The sequence below is a fragment of the Rutidosis leptorrhynchoides genome, chromosome 2 (genome assembly GCF_046630445.1).
Source record: "Rutidosis leptorrhynchoides isolate AG116_Rl617_1_P2 chromosome 2, CSIRO_AGI_Rlap_v1, whole genome shotgun sequence".
Taxonomy (NCBI): Eukaryota; Viridiplantae; Streptophyta; class Magnoliopsida; order Asterales; family Asteraceae; genus Rutidosis; species Rutidosis leptorrhynchoides.
In genome coordinates this window covers 533583292-533596336 of record NC_092334.1, presented here as the reverse complement: position 1 = coordinate 533596336, position 13045 = coordinate 533583292, and positions in this window count along the sequence as shown.

Here is a 13045-nt window from a genome sequence, read left to right as displayed (position 1 = left end):
CTTACGGTTGACACCCGATTTAGTTCAGGTGACCTAATGAATTCCAGGTGAATTCCTAGGATTTTACGTTCAATCGTAATGAACGTATTGAAAATAGGGTTTTCAGAAAACAAATCGGTTTGTAATTTTGATCAAAATATTTTCTCGTTTAAGCTCGAGCTTAGATATCATTGAATTCCATGAGTTTGTAATTCTCAATCTTTAAGGTCAATCTCTAGGATTGAGTAATATCAGTCTTAAAAGCTGATTTTTAATCTTTAAGGAGATTATCCTTTCTGGGGATCTGATTCATTAGTCTTATCCAGCTAATTTGCATGGTGCCCCCCCATTGTACGAGATAAATCCTTCTCATGGTTAGGATAAATCTGACCACTTGGCGACCCTGTTTGATGCTGAGGTCCGTGGATTTCCTGCTGATTTTAGTGATGACTTTTCTAGATTTTTCGTCAACCTACAGCTGGTCTGGACGACAACTTCATGACCTAAATCAAGAAGCGCGTGTCTTTTTCGGAAGACTTTACTTCCTTTTAATGATGGAATTGATTCATCGTGTAGATCCATCTCTTCTTTTCTTTCATTGGGTAAAACAGTTTAGTTTAGTCCAAAGCAAAAGTATTTTCAGTTATTTGTTACAGATATATGTGACATATGTTTAAAATAATTTGGTAAATTTTCCCACACTTGGCTTTTATTTTCCTTTTTATCGTCCTCTATTCCATTTTAAATGAATTTTAACATTTTAGTTTGTTTCTCAATTTATGTCCTTTCCGAGGTAACAATAATTTCGGTGTTAAAACCTAGTTTTATCGTTCATAAATATGTATAAACATGATTTTAATTCATTTAATTGAAAATTTTGAAAAATTTTACTAGAATTGGGTAGTCAGTATATAAGACTAGGGCTGTTCTTTTTTATCAGAGAGCACTAGATTCTAATACAACTACTGCTTTACTAGTATTTTTAATGGTAACCAAGTGTTTAATATAAAAATTTTAAAATCCGAAAGAATTTAATCCCTTCCCACACTTAAGATCTTGCAATGCCCTCATTTGCAAGAAATCAGTAACAATTTAAATTATTGAGGGTGATTTGTGTGAAAATGATTAAATTTTTACCAAAGTTTCCAAATATATTGGCGTTTGTTTGCTGAATGATAAATGGTGCACATCATTTGTTCATTCCGTCTTGTTGTTATTTCACATATATTTTGCATCTTGTCGTCAAAATTAGTTGCTTTTGCTGAACTTAATGCCAGTCTTTGAAAATGCGTTGTTTTACCCTGTTGTGTACATAAGATAAACTGCAAACATATATACATATTTTTGAAGTTTGGTATATTACCCCACATTCAAAAATTATTAAAATCTAAGAATAAAAGTTAGATAATTATAAAAATGATTACAATATTAACAAAAATATTAAATGTATCAATAATTACAAATTACAAAATAATAAAAAAAATAATAAGTAAACTAAGGATGATATTGGTACCAATAGGGGTTCCACGCATAACCATAAGTGCTATAGAATGCTTCGGCAGGGTCATACGTAGGATATGGTGGCTGCATCTCTATCGACCAAGGAGGGAAGACGGGTTTCGGTGTAGGAATATAGTTTCTACCTATATGTTGGCAATGCGCTATGATCTGGTTCTGATGAACTTGCCAATCTTCAAATGCTCTCTGTCTAGCATTTTCGTATTCCTGAGAAGCTATAAACCTATGCATTTCTTGCATCTCATTCCCCCCTCCTACATTACCTTGTTCCTGGTTTCTCTCTACATGTGGATGTCTACCATTGTATCGTACTGCGGCGTTATTTCGCCGCTTCAAAACTTTTGCACCATGGTATACATTTAAACCTATAGTGTCGCGGGGTTCCGGCTCTTCTACTAATAATCCCCCCGACTTATATCCACACCGAGATATTCACCAATCAAAGTAATAAAAATACCACCTCCTATTATGCTATGTGGACGCATCCCCCGAACCATAGCTGATAAATAATAACCCACACAATATGGTATACTTACAGCGCTGTGTGGGTCTCGAATACACATATGGTAAAACAAATCTTGTTCATTTACCTTTTCTTTGTTTTTACCCCTTTGTGTAATCGAATTAGCTAAAAACCTATGTATTACTCTTAATTCGGCTCTATCTATATCCAAATAAGAGTAGTTTCCTCCTTTGAAACGGTGATGGCTTGTCATTTGACTCCACACACCGTGTGTATCAAAATTCTCATCTATCTTTCTACCGTTTAGTATCAATCCTCTACAATCGGCAGACGCTAACTCCTCAGGCGTATATATACGTAAAGCCTGAGCCATGTCCAGTAAAGACATGTGGCGCATCGAACCGCCTAACAAAAATCTAATAAAAGAACGATCGGTTAAACTAGCTACCCGATCATTCAACTCTATACTACATAACAACTCTTCACACCATACTTTATATACAGGTCTGCGTATGGTGAATAAACATATCCAGTCATTAAAAGAAGAATTACCATACCTCTGTACCAGTAATTCCCTAATTGGCCCGGCCAATTCTACAGCTTCTAAGGGTCCCCATTCTATGACCCTCGGTACCTCAACAACCTTAGAGTGAAGAGTATGCAAACCCCGTTGATATTTTGGATAATCTATCCAAAGTCTGTCAAATCTCAGGTTCGGGTGCAACTGTTCCAAGTGCATATCTGAAAAGGTCATGACTGGATGAGGTACATCCTGCTTGTAGTAGTTATCTACCTCCTGTTGTTCCAAGTTCTCAGCAGGAGCATGGCGGGCTTGGGATGAAGATTCACCCCTTTCATTCTGCAAAACACATCAAACACAAATTTTGTGCATCCAAATATGCATTAGTGTCAGCAAAATCATCAATTAAAATAATTACAATGACATTATCAATTTATATCAAACTTAAGCTTATTTTCACATTTTTATCAAATCTACACTTTTTCAAATAAGCATATACGAAAATTTTCGCCAAGTTCATAAGCATTCAACTCAAATAACATGTCAAAATAATCATTACTAGCAATCAAACAAGTCTCAAATGGCATTATCTTTCAAAAATCAAGTTCATGAATTTTAGACTTGAAAAAGTCCACTTTAATTCTCAAAATCATGTTTAGGCTAAAAGTTTGGATCATTTAACTACCTAGACATGTTACACTACTCAATTTAGCAACAATTCATGACAAAAATCGGCCATAACCTGTTTATATCAAAAAGCCCCAAATTGCTCAAGAACACAAACCCTAGATTATTCAAAATTTGAAGTTTAAGGCTTCTAATCATGTTAAACAGCATCAATCTAGGTTATACAAGCATAATACATAAACAATTTAAGTCTAATTACACTAAAAAGCATCAAAATCAAATTGGGGAAAAATAGCTCAAGAACACTAAAATTCGAATTAAATGGTGTTTAGGTGTAGAAATTTACCGTTTTTCTTGAGTAGTTCTTAGATATCATCCTTCTCAACATGATTTTAGCAAAAAAATTTGGTGATTAACTGTTAAAAATTGAGATTTTTGGAGGTGATTTTCGGTGGTTTTCGGGTTCTTTTTTCGCAGTATTTGGGTGTTTATGTGTGTGGGAGAGTGAACTGATCGAGCAGCTCTTTTATTTTTTTTCCTGATTTTTGATCCCTCCGCGAGTCGCGGAGGTTTTGTACTTCAAACTCCGCGAGTCGCGGAGTTTACTCTTTTTTTTTTTCTTTTTTTTTTTTTTTTTTTTTTTTTTTTTTTTAATCTTTAACTTATAAAACAATTAAGAAATTAATTTTAAAATTTTGTTTCCCTTGTTATTTAGGACGAGGTCGTTTCGGATCGATATCCTAGTCCGTCCCTCGACAAAATTTTAAAATTTGTCTTTTTGTAACGATTGTTTTAAAAGCTAAGATTTTTGGGTTTTTTAATGTTTTTGGCATACTTTAAATCAATAAGATTAAAAATAATGATAATAAAAGTTCTCGTCCCTCCCTCGGGTAAAGCAATTTCGGTTCAAAGACCTAGTCTTCAACTTACGACGAATTTTAAAAATCATATTCTTAACTTAATGAGATAAAGTAAATTTTTGTTTTTAAATTCACACAACTTAAATATAAAATTCAAAATTAATATTAAAAATTCACACCAAACTCAAAATTTAAAATGCATAAAATTAAAAATTAATATTTTAAAAATTCACACCAAACTTAATTTAAAAATTTATAAATTCATACCAAACTTATATTAATTTTTCAAATATTTACAATTTTAAATATATTATTTTTACAAAGTTTACAATATTAATTTAAGATTTAAATATTAATTTTAAAAACATGGTAAAAATAAAATTAAAAATCTTTTTGTCTTTTTATCCCACTTTAATCAATCAAATATTATCAAAAATATGCGCCCCTCTTTTCGGTAAAGTAATTTCGGTTCCAAGACCTAATTTAACTCATGACGAATTTTTGAAATATTTTGGGTTGATTGATTAAAGATATTTATACCTTAAGAATAAACGTTAAATTTCGCAGTGATGTAATAAATTGTTGAATGATATCAATAATTTCGGTCGCCAAACCTAATTTTATTCAATACCAATTTAATACTTTTTAGCGAACAAATTAGCGTTTATTATCAAAAGGTTAAAAATAAAAACTAAAAACTGTACAGACATACCTGTGAAATAGATTTCTTAGTTATATGATCTATTATATTCATAAGATAGTCGGTTTAATTGGTTTTCCATGGCTGCATAGGCGTAACCTCGAGCATTCATTGTCTTTTCTTCTAAACATATGAACGGTCCGTCTCTGCATAAAGTAACAAATTCGGTATTTGAATAGGTTTGATTATTTGAACATTTACCTCCATGTGACCATTTTCTGCATTTGTGACATCTTTCTAGGTGTCGTGCTCTTCTTTTCGCTGCGGATTTTGATTTTCCTTTACCAAATTGTAACTTATTATCTTCGCATCTGGATCCTTTTCTAACTCCGTCCATTCTTTCTCTGATTACTGATACTAATTCACTCGGTAGTATGTCATTATTTCTTTTAGTGATCAAAGCGTGTAGCATTAGACCATGGTTTAGTTCACAGGCAGTCTTCATTTCGTAAAAACCTAAAAAAATAAAAATTCAGAATGGGGGGAGAAGACTAGTTCTTTAGGGTCTGCTAGGGAAAGACCATTCGGGTTCCATTTTCGAAAACTACACGAAAACAGACAATCTAACTCTAACAGAAATACATATTATCCTTTACAGACTTGATTCTCCCCACACTTAGTTAGCTGTGGTGTCGAAATTGTGATTAACTTCGTTGTCGACTTCCACCGGACCATGTATGTAATGTTTAACTCTGTGACCATTAACTTTAAATTCAATCCCATTTGAATTTATTAATTCTATCGTTCCGTATGGGAAAACTCTTTTGACTATGAATGGTCCAGACCATCTTGATTTCAATTTTCCAGGAAATAGCTTGAATCGTGAATTGAAAAGAAGAACTCTGTCTCCTTCTTTAAATTCTTTTGAACTTCTGATTCTTTTATCATGCCATTTCTTCGTTCTTTCTTTATAGATTAACGAATTTTCGTATGCTTCATGTCTTAATTCTTCTAATTCGTTTAGTTGACTTAATCGTAGACGTCCGGCTTCATGTAAATCAAGATTACATGTCTTCAAAGCCCAAAATGCTTTGTGTTCAATTTCTACTGGAAGATGACATGCTTTTCCATAAACAAGTCTAAAAGGTGTGGTTCCAATTGGAGTTTTGTAGGCTGTTCTAAAAGCCCAGAGTGCATCCTCCAATTTAATGGACCATTCCTTCGGATTTGATCCTACGGTTTTCTCTAGAATACGTTTTAAAGCTCGGTTGGTATTTTCAACTTGTCCACTTGTTTGTGGATGATATGCGGTGGAGATTTTATGAGTTACTCCATATCTTTTAAGAACTTTCTCAAGTTGATTATTACAGAAATGAGTACCCCGATCACTTATTAAAGCTTTCGGTGTTCCAAACCTTGCAAAAAGACGTTTTAAAAAGTTGACTACAACTCGTGCATCGTTAGTTGGGAGAGCTTGTGCTTCCGCCCATTTAGATACATAATCAATGGCTACAAGTATATACAGATTATTATGAGATTTTGGAAATGGACCCATAAAGTCAATACCCCAAATGTCAAATACTTCACATACTTGGATGACATTTTGTGGCATTTCATCACGTTGACTTATTTTTCCGGCCCTTTGACATGCATCACAGGATTTGCAAAGAAGGTGTGCGTCTTTGTAAATTGTAGGCCAATAGAATCCAGCTTCATAAACTTTTCTTGCTGTTAGTTGAGGCCCATAATGCCCTCCTGCTGGTCCTGTGTGACAATGGTTTAAAATTTTACTAGCTTCATCTCCAAATACACATCGGCGTATTATTCCATCGGGACAACTTTTAAACAGATGTGGATCTTCCCAGAAATAGTGTTTTATATCACTGAAGAATTTCTTTCGTCTTTGGTACGATAATCCTTTTTCAAGGAATCCACTAACTAAGTAGTTTGCATAGTCTGCAAACCATGGGATTTCTTTATAATCTATCTTCAATAGATATTCATCAGGAAAGTTGTCTTGTATGGCCGATTCATTCAAAACTTCTAATTCGGGATTTTCAAGACGAGAAAGATGATCAGCGGCGAGATTTTCTGCTCCTCTTTTATCTCGGATTTCAATATCAAACTCTTGTAAGAGTAAGATCCAACGGATTAATCTTGGTTTAGCATCTTGTTTTGAAAATAGATATCTAAGAGCAGAATGGTCGGTATAGACCACCGTTTTTGCTAGAACGAGATATGATCGAAATTTGTCAAAAGCAAAGACAATAGCAAGGAGTTCTTTTTCAGTAGTTGTATAGTTTGTTTGTGCTCCTTGTAATGTCTTACTAGCATAATATATAGGTTGAAATCGTTTTTCAATCCTTTGTCCTAAAACGGCTCCCATTGCAAAATCACTTGCATCGCACATTAGTTCAAATGGTAGATTCCAATTTGGTGTTATCATGATTGGTGCATTAGTGAGTTTTTCTTTAAGAATATTAAAAGATTTGATACACTCATCTGAAAAGATGAATGGAGCATCCTTTTCTAGGAGTTTATTCATAGGAGTGGCAATTTTAGAAAAATCTTTTATGAAACGTCGGTAAAAACCGGCATGCCCTAGAAAACTCCTAACTCCTCTAACATTGGTGGGATGTGGAAGTTTAGCAATTACATCTACTTTAGCTCTATCCACTTCAATTCCTTCTTTTGAAATTTTATGTCCAAGAACGATGCCTTCTTTAACCATGAAATGGCATTTCTCCCAATTAAGTACTAGATTTGATTTTTCGCATCTAATTAGCATTCGTTCCAGATTAACTAGACATGATTTAAATGTATCACCGAAGACTGAAAAGTCATCCATGAATACTTCCATGCATTCTTCTATCATGTCATGAAAAATCGCCATCATGCACCTTTGAAAGGTTGCAGGGGCGTTACAAAGTCCAAATGGCATGCGTTTGTAAGCAAAAGTACCATAAGGGCACGTGAATGTGGTTTTCTCTTGATCTTCGGGTGCTATTGGAATTTGAAAATATCCGGAAAATCCATCTAGAAAACAATAGTAACTATTTCCGGCTAATCTTTCCAACATTTGATCTATGAAAGGTAAGGGAAAGTGATCTTTTCTGGTGGCGTCATTTAATTTTCTATAATCAATACATACACGCCATCCTGTTACAGTCCTAGTAGGAATAAGCTCATTTTTCTCATTTGTGATGACAGTCATGCCACCTTTCTTAGGCACGCATTGAACTGGGCTTACCCATGGACTATCAGAGATTGGATATATCAAACCTGCATCTAGCAGTTTAATAATCTCTTTCTTAACTACATCTTGCATATTAGGATTTAGTCTTCATTGGCGTTGCACATACGTTTTATGACCTTCTTCCATAAGGATTTTATGTGTGCAATACGAAGGACTTATTCCTTTAATATCATGAATCTTCCATGCAATGGCTGGTTTATGAGCTTTCAACACAGAAATGAGTTGTGATTTCTCATTTTCAGTAAGAGAAGACGATATTATTACAGGTAATTCAGATTCACCATGTAAATAAGCGTATTCCAAATGGTTTGGAAGTGGCTTTAACTCTAATTTCGGAGGTTCTTCTATCGATGATTTATATCGATATCTGTCTTCTTCTTTTAGCATTTGAATTTCTTCTGTTGTTGGTTCATATCCATTAGCTATAAGTGTAGCTAACATTTCAGCTTCATCAATTGGTTCATTACCTTCTCCTAAAGAACATTCTCCTGTTCCTTGTAATTCTGGAAATTCTTCTAATAATTCTGCATGTGCATCTATAGTTTGAATATAATAACATGTATCATCTGCAGATTGTGGTTGTTGCATTGCTCTATCAACTGAAAAGGTAACACTCTCATCCTCTATACTTAGGGTCAGTTTCTTACCGAACACGTCTATCATTGCTTTAGCCGTGTTTAAGAATGGTCTTCCTAATATGAGAGGAACTTGAGAATCTTCTTCCATGTCCAAAACAACAAAATCTACTGGAAATACTAAAGTACCAACTTTAACTAGCATGTTCTCCATTATCCCTCTAGGATATTTTATTGATCTATCGGCTAGTTGTATGCTTATTCTGGTTGGTTTCAATTCTCCAAGGTCTAGTTTAGCGTATAGTGAATACGGCATTAGATTTATACTAGCACCTAAATCTGCCAATGCTTCTATTGAACTAAGACTACCCAGAAAACATGGAATTGTGAAACTTCCTGGATCAGATAGTTTTTCTGGTATCTTATTCAACAGCACTGCTGAACAATTAGCATTCATAGTAACAGCCGAGAGTTCTTCCATTTTCTTTCTATTCGTGATTAGATCTTTCAAGAATTTAGCATATCTAGGCATTCCTGAAATTACATCAATGAAAGGAAGATTTACATTTATTTGTTTAAACATATCCAAGAATTTGGATTGCTCGGCTTCAAGTTTTTCTTTCTTCATTTTACTCGGATAAGGAAGTGGTGGTTGGTATGGTTTAACATAAGGTTTATCCTTAACTGTGTTATCTTCATTAACCTTTTCAACTACCGGTTCTTTTTCCTTTTCTTGATCAGGTTGTGGTTCTTGTGGAGTAGGAATAGTTTCATCAGAAGTTACAGGTATTTCAGGTGGTTTAAGTGTTGTACCACTTCTTGTGGTAATAGCTTTAGCTGTTTCATTCCGGGGGTTAGCATTTGTATCACTAGGTAAACTTCCCGGTTTTCTTTCACCTATTAACCTTGCTAGGTTACTTACTTCTTGTTCCAGATTTTGAATAGAAGCTTGTTGATTTCTAAATGCTTGAGCATTTTGTTCATTTGTTTGTTTTTGAGATGTGAAAAACTGCGTTTGAGTTTCAACTAGCTTCGTCATCATATCTTCTAAATTCGGCTTTTTATCATCGGTTTGTTGTGGTGGTTTGTTTTGAAAATTAGGTCTTTGCTGATTGTAAGTATTATTGGATACTTGTTGATTGCTAGGACCTTGTTGGTTGTTGTATGGAATATTTCGGTTATAATTCTGGTTTTGATTGTAAATTGGTCTTGGCGGTTGATAATTATTCTGATAATTATTTCCAGGCCTTTGGTTTATGTATGAAATATTCTCTCTTTGTTCCATTGTTAATTCAATACTGAGACAATCTTTTGTCAAATGTGGTCCTCCACACTGCTCACAACTAATTCGTATAGCATGAATATCTTTAGTCATCTTTTCCATTCGTCTCTCGAAAGCATCTATCTTTGCCGAAATGGAATCTAAGTCATGGCTAGAATCGGCTCTAGCTGCTTTAGATGATCTAATGATATCTTTTTCTTGGTGCCACTCATGTGAGTGGGAAGCAGTGTTATCAATAATTTTGTAAGCATCAGTTTCGGTTTTCTTCATAATAGAACCACCAGCTGCTATATCTATGTCTTTTCTTGTAGTGATGTCGCATCCTTGGTAGAATATTTGTACTATTTGACAGGTGTCTAAACCATGTTGCGGACATCCTCTTAACAACTTTCCATATCTTGTCCACGCCTCATATAGAGTTTCATTTGGCTTTTGTGTGAACGTAACAATTTCTGCTTGAAGTCTTACGGCTTTAGATGCAGGAAAGAATTGTTTAAGAAATTTGTCAATTAAAACATCCCATGTATCGATCGCCCCCTTCAGGTAACGATTCCAACCAATCTTTGGCTTCTCCCTTTAAAGTCCAGGGAAATAACATGAGATATATCTGTTCATCCTCCACTTCTCGTATTTTAAATAGTGTGCAGATCCTATTAAAGGTACGTAGATGTTCATTTGGATCTTCCTTCGGCGCACCACTAAATTGGCATTGATTAGTCACCATGTGTAGAATTTGTCCTTTGATTTCATAATCTGGCGCATTAATGTCTGGATGAGTAATTGCGTGACCTTGGCCAGTGCGTTTAGCTCTCATTCGGTCTTCCATACTTAAAGGTTCCAGATTCTCCATAATTGAATTTGTTGAATCGGTATCACTAGATGCTTCAGATTTAATGGTTCGTTCCTCAACAATCTCTGTTTGAATGATTGGTGGTTCCGGAGGAAAGTTTAATGGTTCAGGATCTACGAACCGTTCCTGAATATTCTCTGGATTCTCAATTGTGAGGTTGGGTTCAAAAAATGGATTATCGGAAATTTGAACTGAAGTACTTGGTCGACTGGATGACGATTCTAAAGAAAAATCAACGGCGGTTATATTTGTTAAACGATGTCTTGATCGAGTTACAGGTGGTGAACGTACAAAAGGTGATGAACGTCTTGCTCGGTGCATTCACAGAATATCCTATTAGTTTTTAAAAGGAAAGAAAAATTATAATAAGTTATCCAATCAATAGACTTTTCTGATTTTGCCCACGTTTCGAATAGCCAAAAGATGCAGCAGAGGGGCAGGATTCGTTTGGTCTCAATATAATTGAGGACTGTTTGGCTCCAATAACCCGGTCCACGTACAAATCCAACTATTACTACGAACCAGAAAATTTTGATGTCTATTAATTTAACCACTCAAAATAAATTTTCGTAATTTTAAGAAATTTAGATAAGAAGTAGAATAAAAATCTATGTCCTAAAAACTAGAATGGCGAGAAATAAGAAAGACAAAGAGTTCGTCGCAAAAGGTCGAAAAAGAAAAATGGTTGAAAAATAAAAGGTGACGGAAAAATAAAAGAAACTTATAAAAACTTAAAAATACTTAACTAATTTAACCTTATTACTACAACTAACTTAAAATTATAATCGCAAATTGAAATTACTAATTGGAATGATAATTGGTACATAGTAAAAGGTGTCTATAAATATTAAAGCTTACAGGAAAAACTAAATCCTAAATGGAAATAACTTAAAAAGAAACTAAAACTTAAAAAGGCGTCGCAAAATTCTAAAGCACCTAAATCTTAGTCTAAAGAAAAAGCACTTAAGGAATTCTACGGCAAAGCCTAAAAATCTAGGAGTAAAAATAATTATAGCAAAAACTAAGTTTAAAATTAAATATGAGCTAAAAAATACAAATATTACGCTACAACGATTAAAAAGGTACAAAATATAAAAATATACAAAAAGTTGTAAAAAGTACAATTTTTATAAAAATATTATTTTTATATTATTTATTTAATAAAACTATTAATTTTATAATTTTATAAAAACTTAATTAATACTAAATACATAAATAAATAAAAAGTAAAAATAAAACTAAAACTAAAAATAATAATAATAATAATTATAATTAGGTTTAATAATTAATAATAATTAAAAATAACCCGTAATCAATGCTTGATTAGGGTTTTGTCCGTGTGTCAGAAGGTCTCCGCGAGTTGCGACAAATAAAGAAGAACACCCCGCGAGTCGCGGGGTTCAGGAATTCAGTTGACAGCTTTGTGTTTTTACGCGTTTTTTTTTTCTTTATTTTTTTTTTTTCTTTTATTTTATGTTTTCTGTTTTTAATTTAAATAAACGATTTTAAAATAAAACTTATATTTTTATAAACTAAAATAGAAATAAAGAAACTTATAAAACTTAAATATTTAACAAAATCTTAAAAATACTAATATTTTTGTTTTTCTTTTTATATTTTTCGAATATTTAAAACGTATTTTTACAAAAGCGAATTTTTAATAAAAGTAACTAAAAATCCTTTTTTTTTTTTTTATTATATTAGCGTTGCGCTTCCGGCTTTTAAGATAGTTCCCCGGCAGCGGCGCCAAAAATATACTTGATGCGAAGCGAGGTGTATATAAAATAGTTATTATTTTACTAGGAAAATACTATTAAATACGATACAATTTTACACAAGATATTTATTTATTTATAGAATGGATATACTTAAACCTTGCTACAACACTTATAGGCAGTGTACCTAATCGTACAGTAGTGTAGTTTTTAGTAAGTCCGGTTCGTTCCACAGGGAAATCTTTAAACAAAGCTCAACGCTATATTAGTTTACTTTTATAAAAATACAAATATATATAAGTAATATTATTATTATAAAGGGGGGTTTTTACCGTTTAATGACCGGTTTGTCGATTTTAAAACTTTAGTCGCAGTTAAAACCTAATGTAAAATATAAAATAAATACAAGACTTAAATTAAAGCGTAAAGTAAATAACGATAATGAAATTGCGAATAATAAAAATGCGATAAAATAAAATTGCGATAATTAAAAAGTACGATAATTAAAAGTGCGATTAAATAACAATAAATAAAAGTGCGATAATTAGAAGTGCAATTAAATATAAAATAAAGGAAATAAAATATGAAATAAAAGAATTATGCTTATTTAAACTTCCGTAATCATGATGTTTGACGTGTTGATTTTAGTTTTATGCCCATGGGTTAATTGTCCTTTGTCCTGGATTATTCAATATGTCCGTCTGGTTTTTGTCCATAACAATCCATCAGTCATAAATATAAATTGCAAGTGTCCTTGTCA